This window comes from Camelus bactrianus, chromosome 1 (genome assembly GCF_048773025.1).
Source record: "Camelus bactrianus isolate YW-2024 breed Bactrian camel chromosome 1, ASM4877302v1, whole genome shotgun sequence".
Classification (NCBI taxonomy): domain Eukaryota; kingdom Metazoa; phylum Chordata; class Mammalia; order Artiodactyla; family Camelidae; genus Camelus; species Camelus bactrianus.
The window spans coordinates 15,921,434-15,938,718 of record NC_133539.1 but is presented as its reverse complement, the minus strand read 5'-3'; the positions used below and the strand labels follow the sequence as shown (position 1 = coordinate 15,938,718).

The following is a 17,285-nucleotide window of genomic DNA, read 5'->3' as shown; positions in this document are numbered from 1 at the left end:
GCCTCACGGTGAGAAGCTTTCCATCTGACCCTGTGTTACAATATCCTGATCATTTTGGCCCGTAGTCACTCGTGGAACTTTGTAGTAACCCACTTGTTGGTGCACAGGCCAAAGCGACTACGAGTCAGCAAATCAAAGCAGGTTCCCACAGAGGGGAGATGTGTGGGTTTAGGGGCAGCCTGGACCCGAGGTTTGAAACTGAGTGACAAGGGCTGGCTGTGTTCTTTGGGGCAAGGACTTACCTGCACTTACTCTCGGTTCCCTAACCCTCAAGTGAGTGTGATGCTCTTATGAGCTGCCGTCGAGCTATGTTGTTGGGGGTAAATGAGGTGATGTTGGGGGTCTTAGCTGGGTGCTCCCACACAGTGGGCACTGAGTAAATGTGAGTGTGGTGACTGCCGTGGTGCTCCACCCCCATCATCATTTTTTGAGTACGTTTCATTTTCTTACACGTTCAAAAAACTACAGTTTTAGATTTACAGAGTGATTGAATAGATAGTACTTAGCAGTTCCATATACCCACCCGCCTTCCCATTTTCTCCATTATTGTCCCATTATTAGTATCTTGCATGTATGTTTCCTTTGCTACAATCTGTGAACCAATACTGATACGTTATTGGCAACTATAGTCTTGCATTTCCAGTAGGGCTCACTCTTTGCATTGTATGTGTTCTGGGTTTTGACAAATGCGTGATGTCATGTATCCGCAAATCAGTTTCAAACAGAAAAATTATAGCATCCTAAAATCCCCTGGGCTTCACCTATTTATCACTCTGTCCCTCTCCCCAAGCCTCAGGCAGCCACTGGTCATTTTACTGTCTCTATAGTTCTGCCTTTTCCAAAATGTCATATAGCTGGAAGCAGACGGTATGTAGCCTTTTCAGGCTGGCTTCTTTCACTTAGCAGTATGCTTTAAAGTTTTATTTTTTTTTTAACACGTTTGATTTACAATGAATGGAAAGCATTACACAGTGCATGGTCTTTGTGGAGACACTGGGAGCTGCTTTCGACCACTTAACCTCCTTCTTGGTATCTTTCTTCCTATCTTATTAGAATGCATGCAGTTTCTAACTCTAAGAGTTATTCCTTGGAATTTGTAAGGCCTTGTGTATAAAAAGCCTCTGTCAAAATAGCATGCTACCTTAAAAAAGTAACTCATTAGCATCCATTAAGCCTTACGTGTTAATTATAACCATGAAGTTTGAAGGTTATGGCTGAATGATTTATTACTAAGAAGCCAAAGGCTTCTAGATGTCTGATTCCAAGGACAGAGCTTAAGTCTGAGTGATTCTAAGGATACAAAAGTATCAATAAATTATGGGATCTTCCCCTCCTCCTCTTTATCTTATCCTAAGCTGCTACTATTTCATGATATATTTAAGTGTTGATCATGTCAGATACTGAGGCCATCAAAGATATTCTAAAAATAGTAAGTCTCTGCTGCCTTTTTAGAGCTTTAATGGGAGAACTGGTTTTCTTTGCTTTCCCCTGAGAATTTTGCTTGGCTGTTGTGTCTGTTCCGATGTTCCAGTTGTTGGTCTCAGGTTGGAAAAGTGCCATGGAACCTCATGTTTAACCAAATGATATTTTTGGTATACGATCCTTATCTTTGATTTTGATTGTATTTTGTATTCTAGCATATTATCCTGGTTTTTTCCTTCCAAAAATTAAAACATATTTAGGGTCCAGGTTTTGCCATGTTGAGTTCTAAATCCTATCTGTTGGCTAAGTCTTTCTATGATCTTGTTGAATTGTCAACAGAGGCAGTGGATGACTGATAAATATGTTTTTAGTCTCTCTAACAGAAAAGTGGAGGAAGGACCATACTTTGCATGTCCACACCACCTGACATCATCATTCTGACTTTATTCATGAACGTTATTTTGCAATATGTGAGACCCAAGACAAAATCTACCTCTCTTAGCCCTAGTTTGGCTTCCAAATAAAATAGTCTGTTAGTTCATTCTAAGATATCATATCAAAGTCTTATCACTGTGCTGGGTCTAGCTAAGATTCGGACCAGGTGGCAAATGGATGAGGCACATTTTGATGGAGGAAATGGAGAGAAATCCAGAGCAGGGGAAGGAGGGTTAGGCTGCTTCAACTGGGTACCTCAGTTGATCCTCAGGAGCCAGGAAGCTTTAGCTTCCCACATGTGGTTTGGACACTGAAGCTGGAAGTGATAAAGGCTTAGCAGGTAGGATACAAACCAGATTCTTCCAGTTCACAGCTTTGTTTTGAGAGCAGCCCAGAGCACACCAAAGGAAGCAAATTCTCATCAGAACAGAACTTCAGCACTCCCGTTGTAAAGGCTGGTCTCATGTAGGTATGTCCTTGGGATTTATCATAAGTAGACTTGATTCAATTTAAGCAATGCTCTAGCAATTTGAGAACCCAGGAAAACCTCAACCACTGTAGACCCAGCTGGAAAGCCTGTGATGGCCATATTGTGAGTACAAGCATGAACCTGAGGGATTCATTCCAAACTGAAGTAGAGGATCCTCTAGTCCACTGATTCTTAATCAGTAAGCATTAGACCACCTGTGTTGGAAATTGATGGATGCTAAAGTACAGATTTCTGGACCCCACCTCAGACCGACTGGAACAAAGGTTCTATGAGGGGAGGTCTAAGAATTTGCCTGTTCACATGCTAGAAACCTCTTATTCATACCCAGGACAGATATTTATCCCTGGGGATATAGCAAACCCACCACTTGAGAATGAACGCGGTACTTTGAGCCCGCAGCTCAAATGGGCTGGGATATTTTTGGCAAAGCTTCCATTATAGATAAAACAACTGTCACATCGCCAGCAAAGAGCTTCATAAAACATTCCAGTCTCTGTGGGTAGCATCATTTCCTGTTGTTCTCAAATCCTGATATATTCCCGAGAAGTTTCATTCTTTCATCAGGTTCTCTCAGCTAAGTAAATGTGCTGAGGCCCTGGGCGTACTTGCAGTTCTTGCGTTGGAATGTAATCTCATAGAGTAAAATCTCACAGAGCTATGTTTGGATAACATAGGAGGACAAATGGATTTGTGCCTGTGCAGTTACATAAGTTCAAGTTTCGCATATTTGTACATTGTGTTATTTAACAAACATGGACTAGGCACTCTCCTAGAGCTTTAATCCAATTACTGTTAATTCATAGTATAATTTAACTTTGATTGAAGAGTGGAATTGAAGTAGCAACAGTGTATCTAGTGATCTGATGTCAAAGACTTTGTACCTGTCTTCTTCGGGGTGGCAGTTGGTACACAGAGAATGGGCATTGGATTCAAACAGACATTGGCCCCAGCTTTTCCATTTGTTGGTTGTGTAAAATGAGACATCATATTTAACTTCTCTGAGTCTCCGCTTTCTCAACTATAAAAAGAGGACAGTAGTCTATCACTTGTATAGTATAGAAAATTACCTTACTGCAGTATCTGGAACCTACCAAATGCTCAAGAAATAAGGTGCCTTTCCTTGCACTACAGGAAGGAGTTAGGTGGCATTTTGTAGCTTCTGTGTGCTCAGTGATGGTCTGTTATTAAGGCGTAGTTCATACTTCATCTTTTCTTTCTTATTTTTATGCTTTTCCTTTATTCATCGTGCAGCCATTCCCTTCTGCAGGAACAAGGGAACACGGCCCCAGCCACACCGTATTATTAATTTTGCACAGAGCCTGCTGACAGTGACCTGTCCAGCAGTAGCATTCACTCCTTTGCCTTCCAAAATTTCTCACCAAGGTTCTTCACTGGGCGCGAGCACTCTTCTTAAGTCTTCTCCCTGCTTCCGTGCGGCACAGTCATCAGTAACACATACATTTGCAGTTTGGCTCAGGTCTCTTTCTCTGCTTTGCTCACTGACCTTTCTAATTAGCTGGGTTGCAGACGATTGAGCATGCATATCCAAGGGCCGGTCAGAAAATAAATCTGCCCTGTTTCTGTCTAGCCAGTCATCAAGAGTCAGGAACAATCCCACTGAAAGTCCACAAATCTTCCATCCTCCTTCCTGAAGGGATGTGAAAAAGTCGCTCTCCTGTCTTTACGTATGACAGCATTCCTGAATGCGTGCGGAGGGTTTTGGATGTCAAATTTTTGCGCCAAGTTGGAGAGTGGCAAGAGTTAGCATCCTGCAGTTAGAAGCAGAATGAGATTTGGATGGATAAAGGACAGCATTAATATGTCAGGGGGATGTCAGTCACCTGAGCTCTTCGGATGAGCTGTGGATAGGTGGCATCTCTCAGACTGCAAACCCAAGATGAGCAGGAGGATCAAAGTGGCTCGGGAACAAGCACTGCAATCCATCCAAAGGATGAGGGAAGAGGGAAGAACAAGATCGTGGGGCCCATCATCCTAGCCCTCATAAAAAGGACATTTCATCAGGTCCAAAAGCACAGAGAAAGACGCTTTTCCAAGCAGTTGAACCAGTGGTTAACAGAGAAAGCACGTATGTTAGAAAGCAGTGCTAGCCAGGAGGTAAGAACGCCACCCCAGACCCCAGGACCACAGAGATCTCTAGATGAGGGACAGAGGTTGGTAAAGATTGGGAAAGGCTTTTCTCTCCTGAGAATCAGCGTTCCGGGACTCTCCAGAGGCCAGAGCAGCCGCGGGGCTGACATGCAGCAACCCAGAGCGAAGGGGCTGCTCCCTGGGGGCACAGCTGGAGAAAAGACTGAAAACGCAGGTTCTAAAATTCTACCAGATCCATCGTGTCAGCAGACCAGCGTGAGGTGAAGCAGGCAGCCTGTGAATTGCTTCTTACGTCCTAAGTGAGAAATTCGGAGTAAACGTGGAGAGAACTCGATAGCAGCTTGACATAGCGGCGACAGCCAAGTGTGGAATCCCTGGGCGTATGCTGTGTGTGTCTTGGACGCTGAAGAGTTTATTTTTATTTTATTTTGTTTTTAAGTACAAATTGGAAGAAGGATTGGCCCTTCATCACAGATTGTTTTTATGCCCATTTATCCTTTCTTTTCCCCTTAGCCCTCCCACTATCCTTCTATCCATCCTCCACGACTCACCTGCACATAGAACTCACAACTTTTAGGAATCTCTGATTCCATGTTCCGTGGCATACGTGTGTGTGGGTTTCCCCACACCACCGAGCAAGTCTCCAACAGCAGCTGAGTGTCCTGCAATTCAACTCAATTTTGATGCTGTCTCCGTGGAGATAGCGTCAGGTTTCACGGATTAAGGTTCAGTCCTGCAAGACTGCCGCTCGTTCCAGCTTCAGATGCCAGTTTCAAGTCCAGTTTATCACCCATGCTTTGGACTGATCAGCTATACATTGGCGGTTCCAGTGACCTCCTCCTTGGGTTTGATTAAGTTACTAGAGCAGCTCACAGAACTCAGGGACACATTTTACTTAGTAGAATACCTGTTTATTATAAAAGGATATAACTCAGGAAGAGGCAGATGGAAGAGATGCAGAGGGCAAGGAAAAGGGAAAGGGTAAGAAGCTTCCATGCCTTCTCTGACTTCCACTCTACCCGAATCTCCACATGTTCACCAACCCAGAAGCTCTCCTAACCCTGCCCTTTGGGGTTTATATGGAGGTTCATTTTCATTGACCATTGGTGACTGAACTCAGTCTCCAGCCCCTCTCTACTCCCTGGAGATCTGGGGGCTGAGCCTGAAAGTTCCAATGCTCCAATCACATGGTTGGTTCCCTTGGCAACCAGCCTCCATCCTCAAGTGCTTTGCACAAGTCACCTCATTAATATAACAAAACACCTTTAGGAAATGCTGAAGAGTTTTAGGAGCTCTGTGCCAGAAACAGGGACCAAGACCAAAAAATATATTTCTTATTATGAATCAAAATATCACATCATTTACACGAATGCTGAGTGCTGACTTGACAGTGATAACATTTCTTTTGAATTTTTCAGGCATATGCTCCTTAATGAAGCAACAACTAGAAAAATTTAAAACTTCATACCATCATCAGAAAAAATTGTGGCATAAGTAGTAGCAATCCTGGCTTAAAAACCCAGGGAGGACCTGGTTGGCCTGAGGATGTCGGCGAGGTGATCTTTGGTGTAGAAAATGATTTTATACACAGTTCCTTGATTACTGTTTAGTCATTTGGATGACTCTCCTGAGTTTAAAATCTGTGAGGCTGATGAGGCAGTAAATTCAATAGCTTATCATTGTAAGCTGTACAGTTTGACAAAATATTGTATTAATTTTTTTCAAAGGCAAATGCAATAAAGGTGTAGTGTAATGTCTTAGCCACTTTCTGGAAAATGATCCGAATGTGTATTTTTCAAACAGAATTGTCAGCTGCGTTAGATGTGGCAGCCCTATACCTGAAGTGGACGGATTTCTATGTAACTCATTTCTTTGTGGCATTTAACCTGGCCAGCCAGGTTACACTGCCCCCAGTGATCAAGTATCCACCTTTTGCTTGGGTCATTTCATGTCCCAGGAGGTGGTGGTGAGAGGAATGAGGAGTTTGACCCCCCTGGAGCTGGGTCACCACGTTTACTGAGCTCACAGCGAATTGACACCTCCAAGGAGATGTTTCTCCCTACAGGAACGATTTCCCATCATGTCTCAAACCCTTCTCCATTCTGCTGGCCAACATGAATTCTACCTTCCTTTGAGGGAGTAGAGAGCCATCACGTTGTGGCCAAAAGACAGCTTTTCACGCTCTTGCCTTCCTCGAGAGAATGTAAAACTAATTGGTTTGCAGCACGAAAAACAATGAGATTCAGCAGGATTGGCAGGTGTGAACATTCTTTCTTCACATCGTGCAGAGTTATCCAGGAGAGGATGATGGAGGCGTCCTCATATGAGCTGCTTCCCGCTGCTCAGTGCTGGCCACTGCACGACACGCTATACCAACAGAGAAGACGTGTGTGCCTGTGAAAAGAACTGACAGATACGATTTGGTTCTGGGAACTGAGCCTTATGACACCATGCTGGAAGCCAACTCATTAGCTGTGATCTGGTAAAGATTCTGGCATTCTCAGATAAAGTGGTTTGATCACCAGCATGTCACATAATGAGGCTTTGGAGTGGCTTTAAAAGGCGCTGTAGATCAATATGAAAATGAAATGCTTTACATCGAATGAAACAATTGCACTCAGAGGAGAATATATTTGGCCATTTAAGTTCTCTGTGTCTATGTGTACATGCACGCGTGCACATGTGTATGTGTGTGATGTGGAAGAAAAGAACATCCACTTAGGAGAACTTGTACAGAAACTACTAAAAATTGTAGAGCCAAGGCATAGCCCTTAATTTGGGGACTACTGGACATAAAAAAAAAAAAAAATCAAAGGAAGTGAGCATCAGTGAATGTGAAAAATGAGAGCGAGAAACTAATCAATGTGAGTTATGATATCAGTAGACCGATGAATTGCCAGTGACACAGAGGTGCTTTATGATCCTTGGCAGGCAATTAGGTAAGAGCAGTTTCTCCTGGCACAGCAATTTGAAGTGGTTATTAACCATGTTCACTGAAATTTGATGGGCTAAAAAAACACCTTTAAAAAAATAACTTTCACATTGAATTGTTCCCTCTACTATGCTTAAAAAAAAAAACAAAACAAACAAAAAACAAAAAAACAAACTTCATGCTGAGCTGAAGTAAGAGATTTTTATCCCAAAGATGACTAAACTGAAAGTATAAAACCTTCTATTTTTAGTGGATCCTGACATCCTTTACTGCCTGCATCCCCAGTTTCCAGATACTATGTCCTCCCGTCGGCTGGGTTTTGTGCTGTGAGTCACATTTCACTATGTCAGCAAACAATGGCATGAAACAATGGAATGTTCAAAGAGCAAAACAAAATCAACTTGGAAAATAACAAACTAACATAAAAACACTGAAGTCTAGAAGTAATCTAATCCCTTAGAAAATGAAGACCAATAAAAGCAGATAAAAAGACAATGCTATAGGTTGTTTCTTGGCTATGTAAGTGCATATTCTTGTTCGTATTTTTATCTACATGATTGTGAAAATGACCAATCAGTTCATTGAATGGGAAAAAAGATGTCAGGCTTTTTATCTGCTGTATATATCTTATATTGATACGTATCTGAGTGTATATTTAGTTCAATATATATCTATATATACACAATTATATTTTGACTTTCTAATTGATCCCAATTGCATTATATCCTCAAATAGTTATTTAATTTAATATATATTAAATACAAGTATATGTATTATCTAATATTATATATTATAAAATATGTTAGATATACAAACATATTAAATATTTATTTTTAAGCCTGGCCATTATGTTCATTAACCAAGGAGTGAAGCAAAATTCTATATTGCTATGTAAATGTGCCACAGGCTTTGACATTTAAAGTACTTTTCTTACATTTTAACTGGGCTTATCTTGAATTGCCTGCTACTGTGGCACAGGATTGCCTGATACCAGAATAAATGTGAAATATATTTTTTAAAAGTTAAATGAGCACTTTGTCTCTTTTAGAGCAAGCTGTTCTATTGTCCTAGATTATACATAAGGATTAAAAAGTACATTTATAGCTATTAAACTAGGTTTTGCCCCTTGTAATATTGCTTGAAAAATGAATTCATATACATTTTCTGAGCATATCTATTTGTAAAAGTATTTTAAAAAATTAAGTTATATGAAGACAATTAAATTCCAAGGAAAATGTACATGAAATGGAAGGTGATAAAAAAGCAGGTGTTTCCTGACCTCCATTTGTGGTTCTTTTCTCTCTTCTTTGCTGAATCACACTTATGATACAATTACATTTATAATTAAATTAAAAATAAAATTAAATGTCTAATTTTAGAATCGTAGAAAGTGGAAACCAAAGGAAAGCACTGTCATCTTAGTCAACACGGAGAGTGGATTCTTCGTCAGTGCAGTGGGCTAACATTTATGGCTTATCGCTAGCAATTTCTCTCTATCAGCATACAATTTTTGCCAGTGGATATTAATCTGCTTCCTTGCTTTCGATGTCAATCAAAAATAGCATCCTGGCATTTCATTTTGTGTTTCACAGACTGGAACTTTTTAGCTACCTGAGGACATGTAGCTTGAAAACATGAGCAGTGGTAAGAATTATATTCTCTTCCAGTGAATAGCTAAAGGGAGTTAGAGCTGAACAATTCCCAGTGCATCACGGACAGCTAGAAAATATTAAATTCACAGGGTACGGTTTTGCCATTGAAAACTGACTTTGGAGGTTTTTCAGAGTGAGGAGGAAGGGCAATCAATCTAGGAGTTTGGAGTCTGCAGAAATCATGCTGTCATCTCTTCACTGAGATTTAGATTTTTCTAAGTAAAATAGTTAATTAAAACCTCAAGGTCTCAGCTTTGACATCTGTAAAATAAAAGCCTTGAGGAGATAAATTCTAAGGTTCCTTTCAAATAAGAAATGTGATCCTTGTATGATACTACTTTTAATTGTACAGATGTATAATCTAATCCCCATGGAAATTAATCTACAAATTAATTTCCCAAGTATGGTATTCATTTTCTCTTTTGATGGCTGTGTGTCGTTCTTCGTGTGACTTTTTTTCCTGGTCTCTGTGACATCTGACCTATTACTGCTACCTCCTGAATCAGAGCTTTGGCTGAGCAAAGATAGTCCCACTGCAATCCTTATGACCCAGGGAGTCTCATAATTCCCTCAGGGACATTCAAAGGACCTTGAAGAATTTATTGGTAAATTTCTCCACACGGTCTCCCTGGGAGCAGTGAAGGAAATGTATATTCTGACAGCTTGAACTTTATATTGCCAGTGGCTACTCAGCATTGTTCCAGCCTTAGGTGTCTGGAACTCAGACAGTACAAAGGGCACCATCACTGCTTCCTATTCTTGGTCATGCATATGTGATCAGCACTCTACAGAGGGCATTTAAGATGGGACTAGCGCTTTGAAGGCAGAGAGAAATAGGCTCAAATCCCAGTTGCAACAGCTGACTGTATAACCTTGGGAACCTCTCTCCTTTGTCAGTGGGTGTGATGCATTACACGAGGTCATATTTGTAAGGCATCTTCCATGGTACTGAAGAATTCAAGGCGTATTCTCTTTGTGCTGCCGTTCCATGCTGTGTTCATTATGTGACAGATAAAATCAGTTCAACCTGTTAGACTGTCATCATCTTCAGAACTGGCCTTCTCTTCTGGCTTGAGGCATGCCACCTGCAGTATTTCCACCAATTTCAAGAACATAATGTACTTTTTTAAAAAATTGCGCTATAGTCAGTTTACAATGTTGTGTCAATTTCTGGTGTACAGCACAATTTTTCAGTCATACATGAATATATATATATTCATTTTCACATTCTTTTTCACCATGAGCTGCTACAAGATCTTGTATATATTTCCCTGTGCTGTACAGTATAAACTTGTTTATATATTCTATATATACCTGTCAGTGTCTACAAATTTTGAACTCCCATTCTGTCCCTTCCCACCCCTCTCCCTGCTGGCAACCACAAGTTCATATTCTATGCCTATGAGTCTGTTTCTATTTTATATTTAAGTTCTTTTGTATTCTTCTTTTTTTTAGATTCCACATATGAGTGATACCATGTGGTATTTTTCTGGCTTACTTCACTAGAATGACATTCTCCAGGGACATCCATGTTGCTGCAAATGGCATTATGTTGTCATTTTTATGGCCAAATAGTATTCCATTGTGTAAATATACCACATTTTCTTTATCCAGTCATCTGTCGGTGGACATTTAGGCTGTTTCCATGACTTAGCTACTGTAAACAGTGCTGCTATGAACATTGGGGTGCTGGTGTCTTTTTTAATTAGGATTCCCAGGAGTGGGATTCCTGGGTCATATGGTAAGTCTATTCCTAGTCTTTTGAGGAATCTCCATACTGTTTTCCACAATGGCTGCACCAAACTGCATTCCCACCAGCAGTGTAGGAGGGTTCCCTTTTCTCCACAGCCTCTCCAGCATTTGTCATTTATGGACTTCTGAATGATGGCCATTCTGACCATCATTCAGAGGTGATACCTCTGTAGTTTTGATTTGCATTTGATGTGTGTGGTGTGAGGTGATACCTCACTGTAGTTTTGATTTGCATTTCTCTGATAATTAGTGATACTGAGCATTTTTTCATGTACCTATTGATCATTCATATATCTTCATTGGAGTATTGCTTATTTAAGTCTGACCATTTTTGGATTGGGTTGTTTGTTTTTTTTCTTATAAAGGCGTATGAGCTGTTAATAAATTCTGGAAATCAAGCCCTTGTCATTTTCATCTTTTGCAAATATTTTCTCCCATTCCATAGGTTGTCGTTTTGTTTTGCTTATGGTTTCCTTTGCTGTGCAAAAAGCTTGTAAGTTTAATTAGGTCCCATTTGTCTATTCTTCCTTTTATTCATAATGTACTTTAAAAATACATGTCAATGTAGACTCTGAATGGAACTTTTCATCATTAAAAAAAATACCAGAACAAAGAACAAGCCAATTACAACAGAATAAACACAAATGGCCAATAAATATGAAAAAAAATGATCCAAGATATCCATCACAGAGAAATCCACAATTAAAAAATTCAACAGCTTTCATGAGGTATATTTCACTTACCATGTAATTCACCATTTTTAATGTATATTTCAATGGTTTTTAGTATATTCACAGAGTTGTACAACCATCACTGCAGCCCCTCTCCCATAAAAACAGTATACCCATTAGTAGTCACTCTTCTTGTCACCTCACCTGACCCCCAGCCTCCAGCACTAGGTAACCTCTAATCTACTTTCTATCTCTATAGATTTGCTAATTCTGGACATTTGAAATAGGTTGGAATCATACAGTATGTTGCCTTTCGTGACCAGCTGATTTCATTTTGCAAAATCTTTTCAAGGTTTATCCGTATTGCAGCAAGTATCCATACTGAATTCCTTTGTTAAAAATTTTAGAACTTATGTATTTTTTATTATTTTATTGTGGTAAAACATATGTAACACAAAATTTGCCATTACCACTTCTAAACATATAATTCAGTGGCATTAATTACACTCACAAGGTTGTGCAACAATCTCCGGTATCTATTTCCAAGACTCTTCATCACCCCAAGTAGAAATATAACCACTAAGTAGTAACTCCCCATCTCCCCCTCTCCTCAGCCCCCAATCACCTCTAATCTCCTTTCTGTCTCTATCAATTTGCCTATTCTAGATATTACATGTAAGTGGATTCATGCAATGTTTATCCTTTTGTGTGTGGCTTAGTTTACTTAGCATGATGTTTTCAGGGTTCATCCGTGTTGCAGCATGTATCAGAACTTATGGATGAATAATACTCAACACCACATTTTGTTTATCCATTCATCTGTTGATGAAGAATTGGATTGTTTCTACTTTTTGGCTATTGCAATTAATGCTGCAATGAACATTGGTGTACGAATATCTGTCTGAGTCCCTGATTTCAGTTTTTTGGAGCATATACTTAGGAATGCAATTGCTGAGTCATAAGATAATTCTTTTTAAGAAACTGCCAGACAATTTTCCTAAGTGGCTGCATCAATTTACATTCCCACCAGTAGTGTATGAGGGTTCCGATTTCTCCATAGCTTAGCAATACTTGTTATCATCTGTCTTTTTGATTATAGCCGTGCTAGTAAGTATGAAGTAATAGCTCATTGTGGTTTTGACTTGCATTTCCCTGATGGCTAATGATGCTGAGTATCTTTTCATGTACTTATTGGCACGTGTATATTCTTATACTGCTAGTGGAAGTGTAAATTGATTAGAAAAAACTTTGGGAGGAGGGTATAGCTCAAGTGGTAGAGCACGTGCTTAGCATGCATGCAGTCCTGGGTTCAATCCCCAGTACCTCCATTTAAAAAAAATTAAATAGATAAACCCAATCCCCCCCGCAAAAAAAAAAAAAAAACCAAAACCAAAAAACTGAAACAAAACCAAATAAAACCAAAAACAACTTTGGAGGACAGATGGCAATTTAGTTTTCTCGGAGACAACAAACCCACTTATAGGAATTTACCTGAAGGAAATACTTAGAGAAGTATGATGTGTACTTAAGTTATTGCAGTTATTTTTACATTAAAGAAAAATTGGAAATACATTCAGCAATAGAAGTTTTTAAAATAAATTATTGCATAGATAAGATGGTAGACTATGGAGCAATTAAAGTGATGATACGGAAATAAGTATTTTGACATATAAAAAACCTATGACATACTGTTGAACGAAGAAAGTGGATCACAGAGTAGAGTTAGTGTTCACCTTCTCTTGGTATCTGTGTGCCTAGGGAGACGTCCAGCAGGATGACAGGTAAAAGTGAACCGTGCTTACCTCTTAGTGGTGGGGTTTGAGGTTGCTTCTTTGTTTATCCTTTGAGATTGTCTTTACTGTTAGAACTTTCAAAAAAAATCGGCATATACCACAAGAACAAACTTTCTAAGGATAAGTAACTCTGCTCTGAATTGTGCCCCTTACTCTCCTTACTATTGGGGAACATTCCACTTCAGTCTTGAAGTCCTATCTTCGAGCCACAAAAGAATCCCAGTAAACCATAGCAGTGCAGAGGGCTGGTGTAACAGAAAGGTCTGAGCCTGTTTTTGAATTTCCTTGCAATAATTACACAAGTTTAATTACAGCAAATAAATGAAAATCGATACACTGGAGTCAATGAACACAAAACAAAATGTGCTTGTGTTACAGGTCCTAATAGGATCTCGACCAGGAACCATTCACTCGCATGTATTTCTAACACATCTCTCTTTGAATAGAAATTTGTGGCGGATGGTGAGGGGAAAATCTAGACCATTTCCCTACTCCTCATCAATCAAGAGTTCGGTTCATCCAGGCTTGTTCAGAATTGTTTGCTCTCTGTCATGCCTTTGTATATGTTGTTCTGTATTTTGCCAGAAGGTCTCTCTCCATCTCAGATTCTTCGAAAAGCCCCACTGCTCTACCAAGATGGGCTCTGATTCACACCTATGTCTCCCAAGACTGGGTAGTTATGCCTGAAGATGAGTTTCTTGCTTCTTCACAGCTCCAGAGCATAGTAGCTTTACTCTAGTGGCCAGCTTGTCATAAAATATTGACACTTGCCAGTGATGGATTTGTCTGGAAAGTTGCTTTAACCATATCCATCATTAATTCTTCCATGTACTTTCCCCAAGAAGTGGACACGGCCTCTCAATCCCTTATAACACAGTGCGCCATCTCTGTATTTCATTCTTTTCTTTGAAGGTACCCTTCTGGAAGCACTCCATTTTCTGGCTCCAGTGTGGACTGGTAATTGGCTAGACTAGCGTCACATCTGTTGTGCTGAGATCTCTTTTCAGCATCATCCTAGGAATTCTCTCTTTCCTCTCCTGCTCTGGACCCAGGGCTGATTTCATGGGCTCTGCGTCCTGTGCAGTTAGAAGGATCCTGCATTGGATTTAGTGCTCTGCTGTCCTCATCTTGAAATTCTTAATAAATCTTGAACAAGGGGCCCAGAGTTTTCATTTTATATTGGGTCCCATCCTGCAAATCATGTGTCTGGTTTTGAAATGGACCCCGAGTTCCTGTTTTGGTTCTTGGTAAACCCTCTTACGTGGGGAGCCCCAACTCTGGTAGCTTCCTGAGTAAAGCTTAATAGGAAGTAACTTTTTTGGGGAAATTTTGCATATCTGGAAAAGTCTTTATTTCACTCTCATATTTTAGTAAAAGTGTGGCTCTGAGGTGGGAAGCCCCATAAAAAACCGGCAGGGCCCCCAAGCAGGGCCACTGCTCTTCTGCTGGCACCATCCGGTTCCCTGGCCCAGAGGCTCTATCTCATTTTTTGCCTCTGAAATGGCTTACTTATCCCTAAAATTCTATTGGTTCCCTGAACTCACTTCTGATTGGTTATTTCCTTCACTCCTGATTGGTTATTACTTTCACTTCTGATTGGCCCACTTCCCTAACTTATGATTGGTCCATTTGTAGTACTTCATTTGCATGGAGCTCACTCCTGATTGGTTATTTCTCTCACTCCTGATTGGTCTATTTCTACAAAGCTTGTTCCTGGTTGGTCAACTTCTGTTATACTTTATTTGCCTATGATGTTGCAAAGTGTAAAACTGGCAGCCTATAAAGACCTGTGTAAACCTACAGACAGGGTCCAGAGCTTGGAGTGTTAACTCCTCTGGGCCCGCTGGCATAATAAACCTGAGTTCTCCAACTCTCCAAGTGCTGCTTGGTCTCTCTCCCGGATCCAGGTTGCTGTCACAACTGAGCTGTAACACATTTTTCCGCAACAGCTCAACGTAGAATTCCCAGTTGGAATTCATTTTTCCCTCAGGGTTTTGAAGGCATTGCTTTGTTTTCTTCTGGTGTCCAGTACTTCAGTTAGGAAGGCAGATACCCTTCTGTCACCGAGTCCAAACTCATGCTGCTCATTGCGTGACGGCCAATAAATTGGGAGATGAGGTTTTGGGGCAAGGAATAGCAACTTTATTCGGAAAGCCAGCAGACCGAGAGGATGGCAGACTAATGTCTTGGAGAACCATCCTGCTCCAGTCAGAATACAGGCTCCTTTTATACAAAACAAAACAAAACAAAGCAAAACAAAAACAGGGGAGGAGGTGTGGTTGGTTGTTGCAAACTTCTTGCTGTAGGAATTCTTTGTTCCTGCAGCTGTCCACATGGGTCAGCTCATGGTGCTCCTGCAAAACCTCCAACAAAACAAACAGTATTCTCTATTCTGCAACTTGTTATCTTTACGTGAGTGCAGAGCTAACAAGACTAAGCCTAGGAAACAGGACACAGTGGTTAAAACTAAAGGAACAGATCCAATATAGAGTCAGATTGGTCCTCCTCTATTACACTTCTAATTCCTAACCTGTGCATATGACCTGTTTTTTTCTGTCCCAGGCACAGCTTTACTGTCTACTTTTTGGCATCCAGCTTGATTGCTGATGTCTCCTCTCCTCAGCTCCTTTTCTTCTCCAGGTGAATTAAAAAAAAAAAAAAAAAAAAAAAAAAAACCCAACACATCATTTTAGCAGTATTTTAAGAGAGAACAGAAGATGTAAACACATGTTTTCACTCAGCCACATTTAAAAAGCTGTGTCACTTTTCAAGTTTGCCCTTTCTCTTGGTATGCAGAATTAGATGGCAGTGGTGGGGGATCATTTGCATAAAAAGCCCCAGTGCCTTCTGGAAGAGATACTGATCTTTCTTTTCAAAATTCAACGTTAAGGAAACCTTTACAGCGATCAAGGGCTGCAGACAAGAAAGAACAGCAAGCACTCCAGACAGAGGTTCACCTTGAGAAAAGAGTAGACTGTCCTAGTGACCCGGTGACGTACCTGTGCTGCTGGGATGAGGGTCAGCTACGTGAGGCTGAACAAAAAAGAACCGTCTCCTTGGCACCCAAGAATAGGTACCAAACCAGTTTTCTATTGTTGAACGTGAATGCATGTGGTTTTCAGCTATTATGAGTAATGTCATCAATATCCTTCTACATACACTTTTGCACATGTTATTCTTTGTTTTTTTCACATTTTACACATTGTGTTGTGCCAGAGTACCTCCAGAGGAGTTGCTGCTTCCTCCGACTTAGTGCACTTTTATTTCAAGAAACAGGTTTTCTCATAAAGACCTAAAAAATTCTTTCTCTCTGATTTCATAAATGGAAGAAATATTAAGGTCATTTGAGCCTCTGTTTTCATTTGAGTATGAATATTTGTTAAGGTTCAATTTCCTTTTTTGATGGAAATGGAAGGCAGTTATAATATAGTTATAATACCTAATTATTAATATTCCAGAAAAAGGATATATTTTTTATGACCTCTGAGATTTCATTTTCACCCAGGTCCATATCTATTTATAAGTATATATTTACAAACACTTCTCTAGGAATTTCAGCCACGTGGAAGTAGTCTGATGATGAAATTCAAGAAGCCTTTGTTTGCACTATGTGTTTTTAAGGTTAATAGAAATGTGAAGTGGGCAGCTGTGGGTTTGCACCTGTTGGGAGCTTCCTGGGTGAAATCTGGAATTGGCCCCCTTACCCAGAGGGCAAGGAAAGGCCATTCAGAAAGAGGCAGGACCACTTGAGATTGGCAGGTGGCAATTTTAATAAGCAAAGCGGCTTACATATAAGCCACGTCTTGGGTGACCAGCAAGACAAGTAGATCTCTGCACCTGCCCACCAGAATCTTAAAGGTTTATACAGAGGCTTTAATGGGGTTCAGTCACACGACAGTGCAGACAGTCTCCATAAGACATTACTCTCTCAAGGCTAAATCCTTGAAATGGTCCCAGCTATGGGAACAGTGGGCAGAATGTGTATTCCAAAGGCAGGAGAGGGGGTGAGGAGACTCAGAGTGCCCAAAT

The 17,285-nt window shown here is 40.4% G+C and overlaps 1 protein-coding gene across 35 annotated transcripts in view; it reads left to right on the top strand.

Moving 5' to 3' along the window:
* The window catches only part of LOC105070277 (uncharacterized), a 246,329-nt gene that overhangs the window by 33,824 nt on the left and 195,220 nt on the right, over positions 1–17,285 (top strand). For 18 of the 35 annotated variants that reach the window (XR_012505754.1, XM_074360982.1, XM_074360986.1 and 15 more), the window contains one exon: positions 16,147–16,329. The exons of 14 other annotated variants lie outside the window; for them this stretch is intronic. The gene's annotated coding sequence lies outside the window, so the exon portion shown is untranslated. Of the gene's footprint in view, positions 1–10,495; positions 15,934–16,146; positions 16,330–17,285 lie in introns of those variants that run through there. 3 more of the 35 variants (XM_074361088.1, XM_074361020.1, XM_074361048.1) reach the window with 1 other exon arrangement.